Here is a 15,236-nt window from a genome sequence, read left to right as displayed (position 1 = left end):
CTGCTTCAGGCTCAATTTTGGAGAGATGGTCAGCTACTTAATTTTTTGACCCTTTCCTGTCTTTTATCTCAATATCAAACTCCTGAAGGAGCAACACCCATCTGATTAATCTTGGTTTAGAATCTTGTTTGGTTAGAAGGTACTTCAAAGCAGCATGGTCAGTATAAACAATAACATTAGAACCAAGTAAATAGGACCTAAACTTATCAACAGCATACACAATAGCTAATAATTCTTTTTTCTGTAGTTGTGTAATTCTTTTGAACATCATTTAACACACGACTGGTATAGTAAATGACATGTACAAGCTTACCATGCCTCTGTCCTAAAACAGCCCCTATAGCAAAATCACTGGCATCACACATCAATTCAAATGGTAAATCTCAATCAAGAGGAGCTATAATGGGAGCAGAGGTAAGGTTTACTTTCAGAGTTTCAAAAGCATACAGACAATCAGAATCAAAGACAAAAGGAACATCAACAACTAATAGGTTGCTCAATGGTTTAGCAATCTTAGAAAAATCCTTTATAAATCTTCTATAAAATCCTACATGACCCAAGAAACTCCTAACTGCCTTAACATTAGTTGGTGGTGGTAATTTTTCAACTACCTCTACCTTTGCTCTGTCAACCTCAATCCCCTTACTTGAAATACGGTGTCCAAGAATAATGCCTTCTGTAACCATAAAATGGTATTTTTCCCAATTTAAAACAAGGTTTGATTCTTGACACCGTTTCAAGACAAGAGATAAATGTTTAAGGCAGGATTCAAAAGAATTACCAAAAACAGAGAAGTCATCCATAAATATCTTAATAAATTTTTCAACCATATCAGAAAAAATTGAAAGCATACACCTCTGAAAAGTTGTTGGAGCATTACAAAGTCCAAATGGCATTCTCCTGTAAGCAAATACTTCAAAGGGGCATGTGAATGCTGTCTTCTCTTGATCTTGAGGGTCCACTACAATTTGATTATATCCAGAATATCCATCTATAAAATAATAAAAAGCATGACCAGCTAACCTCTCAAGCATCTGATCAATGAAAGGCAGGGGGAAATGATCCTTCCTTGTAGCCGTGTTGAGCCTCCTGTAATCTATGCACATTTTCCATCCTGTGATTGTTCTTGTAGGAATAAGCTCATTCTTTTCATTCTTGATCACTGTCATCCCTCCTTTCTTGGGAACTACCTACACAGGACTTACCCAAGGACTGTTAGAAATAGGGTAAATACTACCTGCTTCCTATAATTTTATTACCTCTTTTTGGACCACCTCTTTCATAGTTGGATTAAGTCTCCTTTGTGGTTGCACAACTGGTTTAGCATCATGTTCAAGGAGGATCTTGTGCATGTACTTGGTTGGACTAATCCCTTTCAAGTCACTAATGGTCCACCCAATAGTTGTTTTATGGCTTCTGAGCACTGAAATAAGCACCTTTTCCTCTTCAGGATTCAGGGAAGAGCTAATTATCACTGGATAGGAATTATTTTCACCCGAAAACACATATTTCAGAGAAGGAGGTAAAGGTTTGAGCTCAAGCTTGGGGACTTCCTCCTCCTTTATTGACGTGTACATCGTCTCATTTTGGGGTGGTGAATCATCAACTTCAACTAATTCATACTCAGAAATAGAATCCAGAACATCATCAAGTACCTCAGCTTCCAGTACTTCTTGAACAAGTGGTTCAATAACATCTATTTTCATACACCCCTCAGAATCATTAGGGTGCTTGAGGGCTTCAAAAAAATTTAGGACCACATGTTCTTCATTGACCATCAGGGTTAATTCACCCTTTTGTGCATCAATCAGAGCTCTACCTGTAGCTAAAAAGGGTCTACCAAGTATAATAGAGGGTTTTACCTCCTCTTCCATGTCTAATATAACAAAATCAACAGGAAAAATAAATGGTCCTACTTTAACAAGTAAATCCTCAACCACACCCACAGGTAATTTAATAGAAAGATTAGCAAGTTGAAGAGAAATACGAGTGGGTTTTACCTCCTCAATTTGAAGCTTTTTCATCACTGAAAGTGGCATGAGGTTGATCCTAGCTCCAAGATCACATAAAGCTCTCTGAATGCCAACATCTCCAATGGTGCAAGGAATGACAAACCTCCCTGGGTCTGGCATCTTCTCAGGAAGGTTGTGTTGAATTATGGCACTACATTCCTTGGTTAACACCACTGTCTCTTGTTCCTTCCAATTCCTCTTGTGGGTCAACAATTCTTTCACAAATTTAGCATAGAGAGGCATTTGCTCCAGAGCCTCTGCAAAAGGGTGTTGATCTACAGCTTCTTGAAGACATCTAAAAATTTAGAGAATTGCTTTTCTTTAGATGCCTTCTGAAGCCTCTGAGGATATGGCATTTTTGGCTTGTATTCAGGAGCCTTTGGCAAGGTGGGATAAGTGTCAAGAGAGTCAGGAAACGGGTTGTCTGCACGTTTAGGAGGGGCGTGCTCTACATCTCCCTTCTTCTCCTCTGGAGCTTCCTTTTCAACTAGCTCTTCATTGGCCTTGGTCTCAGAGCAAGCTACTTTACCACTTCTCAATTGAATCGCCTTGCAATCTTCTCTTGGGTTCACCACTGTATCACCTAGAAATTTACTTGCAGACCTCTCAGGTATTTGCTTGCTCAGTTGGCCCATTTGCACTTCCAAGTTTCGAATGGAGGCTCTGGTTTCCTGCATGAAACTCCTCATCATCTCCCAATTAGAATCTTCTTGGGATTTAGAGTTTGCCTGTTGAGGTGGTTGTTGCTGCTGAGGCTGAAATTAGCAGTTATTAAAATTGTTCTGTTGGAAACCGCCTGGAGAACTATTGTTGAAGTTTTGAGGTCTCTGAGGTTGGTCCCTCCATCCAAAATTTGGGTGATTCCTCCGCCCTTGATTGTATGTCTTAGAATATGGATCATTGTTAGGATTCCTAGGACCACTCCCCATGTAATTGACCTGTTCAGAAGAGGGTTGAGCATAATCATAATTAACATTTTGCACAAAATTACCTGTCATGTCATAAGAGACTTCTTGAGGTGGATTTTGTGTATTGATAGCTGAGACTTGCATGCCACCCATCTGTTGAGTAAGTAGATTTATTTCCTGAGACATCAGCTTGTTCTGAGCAAGAAGAGCGTTAACAGCTTCTACTTCCAACATGCCTCTCTTCTGAGGGGTCTTAGAGTTCACAGGATTCCTGTTAGATGAGTATAAATATTGGTTGCTAGCCACCAATTCAATAAGCTCAATAGTCTCCTCCGGTGTCTTCTTCTTGTGCAATGAACCGCCTGCAGAAGTATCTAAGCTCATCTTGGACATCTCACCCAAGCCTTCGTAAAAGATATCTAGTTGGGTCCATTTAGAGAACATGTCTGGAGGGCATTGCCTAGTCAGTAGCTTGTATCTCTCCCAAGCTTCATAAAGAGTTTCACCCTCCTTATGCCTGAAGGTCTGAACCTCCAACCTAAGCTTAGTCAGCTTCTTTGGTGGGAAAAATTTAGTGAGAAACTCAGTAACAACCTTTTCCCAAGTATTCAGACTCTCCTTTGGTTGGGAATCTAGCCATAGCTTTGCTTTATCCCTCAGAGCAAACGGAAAAAGCATGAGTCTGTACACCTCTGGGTTCACACCATTTGTCTTCACAGTATCACATATCTGCAAAAAATCAGATATAAATTGATTTGGGTCTTCGTGAGGAAGACCATGATACTGGTAGTTTTGTTGCACCAGGGTGACCAATTGTGGCTTCAACTCAAATTTGTTTGTAGCTATAGGAGGTACCACAATGCTTTTTCCATAAAGATCACCAATAGGGGCAGAGTAAGAGCCAAGCACTCTCCTTTGTTGATCATCCCCATTCGGATTTGCCACATTGGCATTAACAGCATTATTGTTATCCATTGTGGACTCTACAGCCTTGTAAAGTCTTGCTTGTTGTAAACGTCGCCTACAAGTCCTTTCAGGTTCAGGATCAAAGTTTGACAGAGGTTCCTTGTCCCTGTTCCTGCACATAAACAAACAAAAGACAAGAAAAGATGGGATTCTCTACGTGAGAGTGCAGAGAACTCCCAGTGAGATAATCTGTGTAAAATTATAAAATAAAAATACTAAATAAAATAAATAAATAATTTTTGAAAATTTAAGTTGAATTAAAGCAGAAAAATCGAAATTAATAAGAAAAATAAACAGGAAAAATTAAAATAAAAACAAATAGGGGACACCAAACTTAATTTCAAAAATTAGGAAAAATTTCTCGTAATAAATTCAAAAATTAATAAGGAAAAATTTTAATAAAATTAAAACTAAAACGCCTAATCTAAGCAATCAAACAACTGATAGTTGTTAATCACAGTCAATCCCCGGCAACGGCGCCAAAAACTTGGTGCGGAATTTCTAACCACAAACTATCTGGCAAGTGTACCAGGTCGTACCAAGTAATACCTTACATGAGTAAGGGTCGATCCCATGAGGATTGATGGATCAAGCAACAATGATTGATTGATTGGCTTAGTTAGACAAACAGAAAAGAGTGTTTGAATATTCAAAGAGCATTAAAGAATCGTGCAGAAATTAAAATAGTAAAGTAAATGGGTTGGGAATAAAATATAGAGAAGGAAGTTAAGGTTTCAGAGTTATCTATTTTTCCGGATTAACTTTTTTTACTAACTATTTTAATCGTGTTGGATTTAATTTATGGCAAACTATATGTTACTAGACCCTAACTCCTTAGACCTTTCTAGTCTCCTCTAAAATTCATTAACTGCCGATTCCTTGGTCAATTAATTCCAATTAGAAGCTACATAATCAAATTCCAATTTATATGCCACAAAAACTCTAATTACCCAAAAATAAAAGGATTATATGTCACGTATCCCGTTAAATCCAGATAATTAAAATTTAGGAGAATATGTTTTCAAGCTGTTGTTCAAGTAAAGAGCTTTTCCAAGTTATACAAGAACTCAAATAGAAAGAGGGTCATACTTCCGTTCCACCCAAATTCATAACATAAAGAGCGAAAACAATTCTTAAATTATAAATTCATACATAAATTAAAATAGAAAAAGCAATAAAATCAATCCATACAAATAGACAGAGCTCTTAACCTTAACAGTGGAGGTTTAGCTGCTCATGGTTCAGAGAAGAAAACTGTGGAATATGGAATGTAAATTTGTATAGAATTGGGAGTCTCCCTTAGGGAAGAAAAGTTTCCTCCTTTTATATATAATCCTAATAAATTTAAAATCTAATATCTAAAATTAAAATAATATCTTTTCCTAAAATTAATATTTGAATTTAAATTTGAATTAATTAACAAGTCTTCAGCTGATGGGTGGGGACCACTTATTTTGTACATTCTGCAGCTTCTAATTTGTGTTTTCTGGGCTGGAAACTGGGTCAAAAGAGCCCAAAAATCGCCCCCAGCGTTTTTTTCTGCGTTTTTTGCACGTGGTGCATGTCATGCGTACGCGTCAGTCACGCGTATGCGTCGATAGTCTTCTTCGCGTGTCACGCGTACGCGTCATTCACGCGTACGCGTCACTGAGCAAATCTCCAAATCACGCGTACGCATCGCTCCTCACGCATAAGAGTAGATGAACAAAGGTCCCTGAAATATTGACTTATTTCGGTCAACAGTTTCCACACGTGGTCTGACAACTCTTTGAAGGCTAACAGAAGCAAACACTCCATAAATATATGACAACCATGAGTTTTCATCCCAAATACACCTTTGTAAATTTGAAACATATCCACCTGGCATTTTCAACTCTTGTACCCATTTACAAACATTTTTTGGTTGTTAGAGTGTCAATACATAGTTGCCCTTAGGCTTTACCCAATGATGTTCACATACCTGCACCAAATTCAAATCTAGTTGCCTACAAAGCACAGGCATGTCTAACCTTGCCTTTTCATTGTCTTTTGTTCTTTTAGTATCCATAACAGTATTCATTATGTTATCAAAAATATTCTTCTCAATGTGCATTAGATTCAAACAAGGACGAACCAAATGACCGTTCCAATATGGGAGATCCCAAATATACTCCTTTGGTCCAATTGTGTTCCACCCCATATCCGCTCAATCTCACTTGTTCTCCTGTGTCAACTATTTTGGGATATTGTCTAACTCTTTTCTAAACCTGTTTGCCGCTAAGCCTAATAGGAGGTTCTTTATCCTCCTCAACATTCTTCTTAAAACTAACTTTAGTACGCCTATAAGGATAACCTTCAGGTAAATATCTCCAATGACAGTAAAATCACGAATTCTTTCTGCCATAATCTAATCAAAAGGCCGTGGTATCCTCCATGCATATTGGACACGCTAATCTTCCCCCTGTGCTCTAACCAGACAACATTCCATAAGCAAGAAAATTGTTAATTGTCCACATTAATGCAGCCTTTAACTAAAAATTCCTCTTGCTATGAATGTCGTATGTTAGAATGCCTTCATCCCATAACTCTTTAAGTTCATCTATCAATGGTTGAAGATAAACATCAATTTTTTATTTGGAATTTTCTTTTCTGGGTATGATGCACGTTAGGAACAAAAAAGGATCTTTCATACACATATGATGTGGAAGGTTATAAGGGGTGACTATAACAGGCCAGCAAGAGTACGGTGTGCTAAAATGAACATTAGGAAAAAATCCATCAGAACAAAGTCCAAGTCTAACATTATGCGGTTCACTTGCAAAATGAGGATGCTTGGTATCAAAATGTTTCCATGCTTCACCATTGGAAGGATGTGTCATCACGTCGTCATTTCTGCGATTTTGGTGATGCCATAATATGTGAGGTACAGTACTCATTGATGCATACAACCTTTGTAGCCTTGAAATCAATGGCAAATAATGTATTTTTTTATATGGCACCTCTTTATTTTTACCCTTCTTAGGCTTAAATCTCTGCTCTCCATGAAATTCACATTGTCTAAAATCTTTGTCCTTTGTGTAATATATCATACAACCATTGATACAACAATCTATCTTAACCTCCTTAAACCCAAGCTGGAAACAATTTTCTTATCTTCATATTAATTAGCAGGAATTTCATTTCGAGTTGTTTGTATTTCTCTAAAATAAGTTGCCTACTGGTCAAAAGATCCCTAGGATTGGTTTCCCTCTGATTTTATACTCAACATCCTACTAGCAAGTGACAATCGTGAATGGATGAAATTTTCCCACAAGGGTTTACTAACTAAATCTAAGAGGTCATAAAATCTCTTAGCATCTTGATTTGGTTCCTCAACTGTTGGTTGCATGTATATGTGAAACTCAGGTTGCAGAGCATCAACAACCATCTCTGATAACGATAAAAGTTTTCTTTCCATGTAACACCACCTAATGCAAACCTACTTTCATTATCTTCGTCTATCCTAATCTAATTCTCTGTGGGTTTCTCCTCTCTATGCTCTGTCCAAACCCAATAATTACGTTTAAACCCATGAGTATATAGATCAATCTTAATGTCGATCAAGTGTTTAAACCTCCTACATTGACATCTGGCACATGGACACCTAACTAAATCCCCCTCTGAGAAATTCATGAGTTCTAGTACACACATCCACAAATTCATCTACCCCTTTAATAAAATTGGGCTTAAGACCTCGCCTCTGGTCATACTTTCTATCATACATCCAACTTCGGTTCTGGTTTTCATTATTAATGATTTTAATTTCCTACATATGAAAGGGATAATATTCACTTTTAAAATTTTTTATGTTCAACGAGAAACCACAACAAATAAAAGTCTTATCATGAATATAATTTATACTTTCACCATGAATGGTTTATCCAAACAAGCATAGATAAGTAAGTATAGATAAGCATGCATAATAATTTAATAGAGATAATAAAGACAAAGATAAATTAAAACTCAATGGTTTAATAGAGATAATAAATAAATAAAAAGTAGAAGGTTAAACCTTGAATGGCTTCTCTAGGAGTCTTCAACTCTACCAATACTTGAAATGGTGTAAATGGATGCCACTGCAACTTTGATAATACTTGTGACTATGTCAACCCTACCAAAAAATATATATAGGCACATTAATACTAAAAATAATACATAAAAATCTTATCATGTAAACCTTTTAGTTTGCATATTAATAACCGCAAATTAAAAATAAATAAAAGAGAGAAAAAGTATACTAAAAAGTAAGTGATGTGGCAAAACCATGTAGTCAAAAACCAATAGAATAATCCGATTAAGAAGTGAGTAGCCCAAACACTAAAAACAACATATTCATGCACGTACCAGAAAAAACGGCAAAAAAGAACATTAAAGCAGCCGAAAAAAAAAGCACAAGATAGATATGCTATATGAATATGATACTATATTTCATTAGATACGTTCTTGCCCCTGATCTTTATTGATCCAATCTGGAACAAGAAATTGTGAATTAAGAACAAGTTGGTGCATGATTGTTTGAAACCAAAACAGTTTAAGAAACTCAGAAATTTTGGCCATGGCCTTGTTCTTGAGGAAACTGCAGAAGAGGAATTGGTTGCAACAGAAAAGGATACTGGCCTCCAGCAAGTGTCCCAATGGAATAATGAACCCATAACACGTGCTTCTGATCAGTGAAATAAACTAACTCTAGACCCTATAACGATTCATCAAGCAGTATTCATTAAACTAAATTGTTTAATAGTTGAATTATAATAGCAAACAAACATTGCAGGAATAACAATACTACTATAATGGTACTCAGTACTCACTAATTGACCCCGCCATCTCTTCCTACAAAGTATCCTTCCCATGTTGTGCCATATGCCATATTTATCGACTGGTACGCGGAATCGTGATTACACTTTAATTATGTAAAATTCATTGCTCTTTCTTTCCCTGGAAATGGCGCCAAAAACATGATGCCAAGACCATGGTTCACAACTCCGTGTAACTAACCAGCAAGTGCACTGGGTCGTCCAAGTAATACCTTACATGAGTAAGGGTCGAATCCCACGGAGATTGTTGGTATGAAGCAAGCTATGGTCACCTTGTAAATCTCAATCAGGCGGATATTAAAATAGTAATGGAGTTTTTGAAAATAATAATTAATAGAATAGGGATAGAAATACTTATGTAAATCATTGGTGAGAGTTTCAGATAAGCGAATGGAGATGCTTTCGTTCCTCTGAACCTCTGCTTTCCTGCTATCTTCATCCAATCAGTCTTACTCCTTTCCATGGCTGGCTTTATGTGATACATCACCACTGTCAATGGCTGCTTTCGGTCATCTCTCGGGAAAATGATCCAATGCCCTGTCACGGCACGGCTAATCGTCTGGAGGCATCACCCTTGTCAATGGCTTCATCTTATCCTCTCAGTGAAAATGATCAACGCACCCTGTCACGGCACGGCTATTCATCTGTCGGTTCTCGATCATGCTGGAATAGGATTTACTATCCTTTTGCGTCTGTCACTAACGCCCCGCAATCGCAAGTTTGGAGCTCGTCACAGTCATTCATTCATTGAATCCTACTCGGAATACCACAGACAAGGTTTAGACCTTCCGGATTCTCTTGAATGCCGCCATCATTCTAGCTTACGCCACGAAGATTCTAATTAAGAGATCTAAGAGATACTCATTCAGTTCTAATGTAGAACGGAAGTGGTTGTCAGGCACGCGTTCATAGGGAATGATGATGATTGTCACGTTCATCACATTCAGGTTGAAGTGCGAATGAATATCTTAGAAGCGAAATAAGATGGATTGAATAGAAAACAGTAGTACTTTGCATTAATCTTTGAGGAACAGCAGAGCTCCACACCTTAATCTATGGAGTGTAGAAACTCTACCGTTAAAATTACATAAGTGAAAGTCCAGGCATGGCCGAATGGCCAGCCCCTCTGATCTAAGAACCAGGCGTCCAAAGATGTCTAATACAATAATAAAAGGTCCTATTTATAATAAACTAGTCACTAGGGTTTACAAAAGTAAGTAATTGATGCATAAATCCACTTCCGGGGCCCACTTGGTGTGTGCTTGGGCTGGGCTTTAACTTTCCACATGCAGAGGCCATTTGTGAAGTTGAACGCCAGGTTTTGATCCATTTCTGGCGTTCAACTCTGGTTTTTGATCCATTTCTGGCGTTGAACTCCATAATTGGGCAGAGAGCTGGCGTTGAACGCCAGTTTGAGTCATCTAAACTTGAGCAAAGTATGGACTATTATATATATAGCTGGAAAGCCCTGGATGTCTACTTTCCAACGCAATTGGAAGCGCGCCATTTCAAGTTCTGTAGCTCCAGAAAATCCACTTTGAGTGCAGAGAGGTCAGAATCCAACAGCATCAGCAGTCCTTCTTCAACCTCTGAATCTGATTTCTGCTCAAGTCCCTCAATTTCAGTCAGAAAATACCTGAAATCACAGAAAAACACACAATCTCATAGTAAAGTCCAGAAATGTGAATTTAACATGAAAACTAATGAAAACATCCCTAAAAGTAACTAGATTCTACTAAAAACATACTAAAAACAATGCCAAAAAGCGTATAAATTATCCGCTCATCACAACACCAAACTTAAATTGTTGCTTGTCCCCAAGAAACTGAAAATCAAATAGGATAAAAAGAAGAGAATATACTATAAATTCTAAACTATCAATGAAACATAGCTTCAATCATATGAGCGGGACTTATAGCTTTTTGTCTCTTGATTAGTTTTGGCATCTCACTCTATCCATTGAGGTTCAGAATGATTGGCTTCTATAGGAACTTAGAGTTCAGATAGTGTTATTGATTCTCCTAGTTCAGTATGATGATTCTTGAACACAGCTATTTTATGAGTCTTGGCCGTGGCCCTAAGTACTTTGTTTTCCAGTATTACCACCGGATACATAAATGCTACAGACATATAATTGGGTGAACCTTTTCAGATTGTGACTCAGCTTTGCTAAAGTCCCCAATTAGAGGTGTCCAGGGTTCTTAAGCACACTCTTTTTTTTGCTTTGGACCTTGACTTTAACCGCTTAGTCTCAAGTTTTCACTTGACACCTACACGCCACAAGCACATGGTTAGGGACAGCTTGGTTTAGCCGCTTAGACCAGGATTTTATTCCTTTAGGCCCTCCTATCCACTGATGCTCAAAGCCTTGGGATCCTTTTTATTGTCCTTGCCTTTTGGTTTTAAGGGTTATTGGCTTTTTGCTCTTGCCTCTTGGTTTTAAGAGCTTTTGGCTTTTTCTGCTTGCTTTTCTTTCTATAATTTTTTTTTCGCCTATTTTTTTTTTCTGCAAGCTTTGTTCTTTCCTGCTTTTTCTTGCTTCAAGAATCATTTTTATGATTTTTCAGATTATCAAATAACATGTCTCCTAGTCATCATTCTTTCAAGAGCCAACATATTTAACATTCTTAAACAACAACTTCAAAAGACATATGCACTGTTCAAGCATTCATTCAGAAAACAAGAAGCATTGTCACCACATCAATATAATTAAACTAAGTTCAAGGATAAATTCGAAACTCATGTACTTCTTGTTCTTTTGAATTAAAACATTTTTTTCATTTAAGAGAGGTGATGGATTCATAGGACATTCATAACTTTAAGACATAGTTACTAACTACTAATGATCATGTAATGAAGACACAAACATAGATAGGCACATAACATAGAAAACGAAAAACAGAAGAAATAAGAACAATGAATGAATCCACCTTAGTGATGGTGGCGTTTCCTCCTTGAGGAACCAATGATGTCCTTGAGCTCTTCTATGTCTCTTCCTTGTCTTTGTTGCTCCTCCCTCATTGCTTTTTGATCTTCTCTAATTTCATGAAGGATGATGGAGTGCTCTTGATGTTCCACCCTTAGTTGCTTCCAATAATTGTGTGGAAGAAAATGTATCCCCTGAGGTATCTCAGGGATCTCTTGATTTGCAGTCAAATGTTCTACCACTGAGCTATAGACCCTTGATGGAAGCTTTTGTCTTCCCTTTCCTCTTTCTAGAGGTTTCTCTGGCCTTAGGTGCCATCAATGGTTATGAAAAAAAAAACAAAAAAGCTATGCTTTTACCACACCAAACTTAGAATGTTGCTCACCCTCGAACAAAAGAAGAAAGAATAGAAGAAGAAGAAGAAGATATGGAGGAGATGGAGGGATGTGTGTATTCGGCCATATGGGTGGGATTGGGTGGGAGAGAGATGTTGAATTTTGAAGGTAGTGGGTGTATGGATGTGAGTGGTAGATGGAAAACAGAAGGGATAATCATGAATGGAAAGAGAGATGATGAGGTAGGTGGGGGTCCTGTGGGATCCACAGATCCTGAGATGATCCTGTGGGGTCCACAGATCCTGAGGTGTCAAGGCATTTACATCCCTGCACCAATTTAGGCATGTAAAATGCCCTTGCACACAACTCTAGGCGTTCAACGCCAGGTTGGTGCCCATTTTGGGCGTTCAACGCCCATTTGCTGCCATTTCTAGCGTTGAACGCCAGAACCATGCTTGTTCTGGGCGTTCAGCGCCAGGATGCTGCCCATTCTGGGCGTTTAGCGCCAGAACCATGCTGTGTTCTGGCGTTTGAACGCCAGACAGATGCTCCTCTAGGGTGTGATTTTTCTTCTGCTGCTTTTGATTCCGTTTTTGATTTTTTTTTGTTTGTTTTGTGACTCCACATGATCATGAACCTATGAAAACATGAAAAACAAGAATAATAGAGTTAGATAAATAAACATTGGGTTGCCTCCCAACAAGCGCTTCTTTAATGTCAATAGCTTGACAGTGGGCTCTCATGGAGCCTCACAGATGTTCAGAGCATTGTTGAAACTCTCCAACACCAAACTTAGAGTTTGGATATGGAAGTTCAACACCAAACTTAGAGTTTGGTTGTGGCCTCCCAACACCAAACTTAGAGTTTGACTATGGGGGCTTGGGTTGACTCTGTTTTGAGAGAAGCTTTTCATGCTTCCTCTCCATGGTTGCAGAGAGAGATCCTTGAGTTTTAAACACAAGGGAGTCCTCATTCATTTGGAAGACTAATTCTCCTCTGTCAATATCAATCACAGCTCTTGCTGTGGCCAGGAAAGGTCTTCCTAGGATAATGGATTCATCCTCTTCCTTTCCAGTATCCAGGACTATGAAATCAGCAGGGATGTAAAGGCCTTCGACCTTTACTAACACGTCCTCTACTTGTCCATAAGCCTATTTTCTTGAGTTATCTGCCATCTCTAATGAGATTTTAGCAGCTTGCACCCCATAGATTCCCAGTTTCTCTATTACAGAGAGGGGCATGAGGTTTATTCCTGAACCAAGGTCACACAGAGCCTTAAAGATCATGGTGCCTATGGTACAGGGCATTATGAACTTTCCAGGATCCTGTCTCTTCTGAGGCAATGTCAGTTGATCCAGATCACTTAGTTCATTGATGAACAAGGGAGGTTCAACTTCCCAAGTATCAATGCCAAATAATTTGGCATTCAGCTTCATGATTGCACCAAGAAACTTGGCAGTTTGCTCTTTAGTAACATCCTCATTCTCTTCAGAAGAGGAATACTCATCAGAGCTCATGAAGAGCATAAGGAGGTTCAATGGAATCTCTATGGTCTCTAGATGAGCCTCAGAGTCCTTTGGTTCCTCAGAGGGAAGCTCCTTATTGATCACTGGACGTCCCAGGAGGTCTTCCTCTTTGGGATTCACGTCCTCCTCTCCTTCTTTGGGTTCGGCCATGGTGCTTATGTCAATGGCCTTGCACTCTCCTTTTGGGTTCTCTTCTGTATTGCTTGGGAGAGTACTAGGAGGGATTTCAGTGATCCTCTTACTCAGCTGGCCCACTTGTGCTTCCAAATTTCTAATGGAAGATCTTGTTTCATTCATGAAACTTACAGTGGCCTTAGATAGATCAGAGACTAAGTTTGCTAAATTAGAAGTATTTTGTTCAGAGTTCTCTGTCTGTTGCTGAGTGGATGATGGAAAAGGCTTGCTATTGCTAAACCTGTTTTTTCCACCATTATTAAAGCCTTGTTGAGGCTTTTGATCCTTCCATGAGAAATTTGGATGATTTCTCCATGATGATTTATAGGTGTTTCCATAAGGTTCACCTAAATAATTTACCTCTGCTATTGCAGGGTTCTCAGGATCATAAGCTTCTTCTGCATAAGAAGCCTCTTGAGTACTGTTGGATGCAGCTTGCATTCCATTCAGACTCTAAGAAATCATATTGACTTGCTGAGTCAATATTTTATTCTGAGCCAATATGGCATTCAGAGTATCAATCTCAAGAACTCCCTTCTTCATAGGCGTCCCATTACTCACAGGATTCCTTTCAGAAGTGTACATGAACTGGTTATTAGCAACCATGTCAATGAGTTCTTGAGCTTCTGCAGGCATTTTCTTTAGGTGAATGGATCCACCTGCAGAAGTGTCCAGTGACATTTTTGATAGCTCAGATAAACCATCATAGAATATATCCAGGATGGTCCATTCTGAAAGCATGTCAGAAGGACACTTTTTGGTCAACTGTTTGTATCTTTCCCAAGCTTCATAGAGGGATTCACCTTCTTTCTGTCTGAAGGTTTGAACATCAGCTCTAAGCTTGCTTAGCTTTTGAGGAGGAAAGTACTTGGCTAAGAAAGTCGTGACCAGCTTATCCCAAGAGTTCAGGCTGTCTTTGGGTTGAGAATCCAACCATAATCTAGCTCTGTCTCTTACAGCAAAAGGGAAAAGCATGAGCCTGTAGACTTCAGGATCTACTCCATTAGTCTTAACAGTATCACATATCTGCAAGAATTCAGTTAAGAACTGAAAAGGATCTTCAGATGGAAGTCCATGAAACTTGCAGTTCTGCTGCATTAGAGAAACTAATTGAGGTTTCAGCTCAAAGTTGCTTGCTCCAATGGCAGGAATGGAGATGCTTCTTCCATGTAAATTGGAATTAGGTGCAGTAAAGTCACCAAGCATCCTCCTTGCATTATTATTATTTTTGGCTGCCATCTCCTCTTCCTGTTCGAAAATTTCTGAAAGGTTATCTCTGGATTGTTGTATTTTAGCTTCTCTTAATTTTCTCTTCAGAGTCCTTTCAGGTTCTGGATCTGCTTCAACAAGAATATTCTTGTCCTTGCTCCTGCTCATATGACAAAGAAGAGGGCACAGAAAAAATAATAATAATAATATGGATCCTTTATACCACAGTATAGAGGTCCTTGTGTTAGTAGAAGAAAAGAAGAAGAAAATCTGAACTCAGAGAGAGAGAGAGAGGGAGTTCGGATTTTTGGTGGGTGAGGAAGAGATGAATAAATAAATAAATAGAGT

At 38.5% G+C, this 15,236-nt stretch overlaps 1 non-coding gene across 1 annotated transcript; it reads left to right on the top strand.

Moving 5' to 3' along the window:
• Positions 1–14,414: 14,414 nt before the first annotated feature.
• Positions 14,415–14,522, top strand: LOC112773644 (small nucleolar RNA R71). Its single transcript, XR_003188184.1, has one exon. It is a non-coding gene; the product is annotated as a small nucleolar RNA R71 (small nucleolar RNA).
• The last annotated feature ends 714 nt before the right edge of the window (positions 14,523–15,236 follow it).

The sequence above is a fragment of the Arachis hypogaea genome, chromosome 18 (genome assembly GCF_003086295.3).
Source record: "Arachis hypogaea cultivar Tifrunner chromosome 18, arahy.Tifrunner.gnm2.J5K5, whole genome shotgun sequence".
NCBI classification, from domain to species: domain Eukaryota; kingdom Viridiplantae; phylum Streptophyta; class Magnoliopsida; order Fabales; family Fabaceae; genus Arachis; species Arachis hypogaea.
This window is presented reverse-complemented; position numbering and strand designations above follow the sequence as displayed.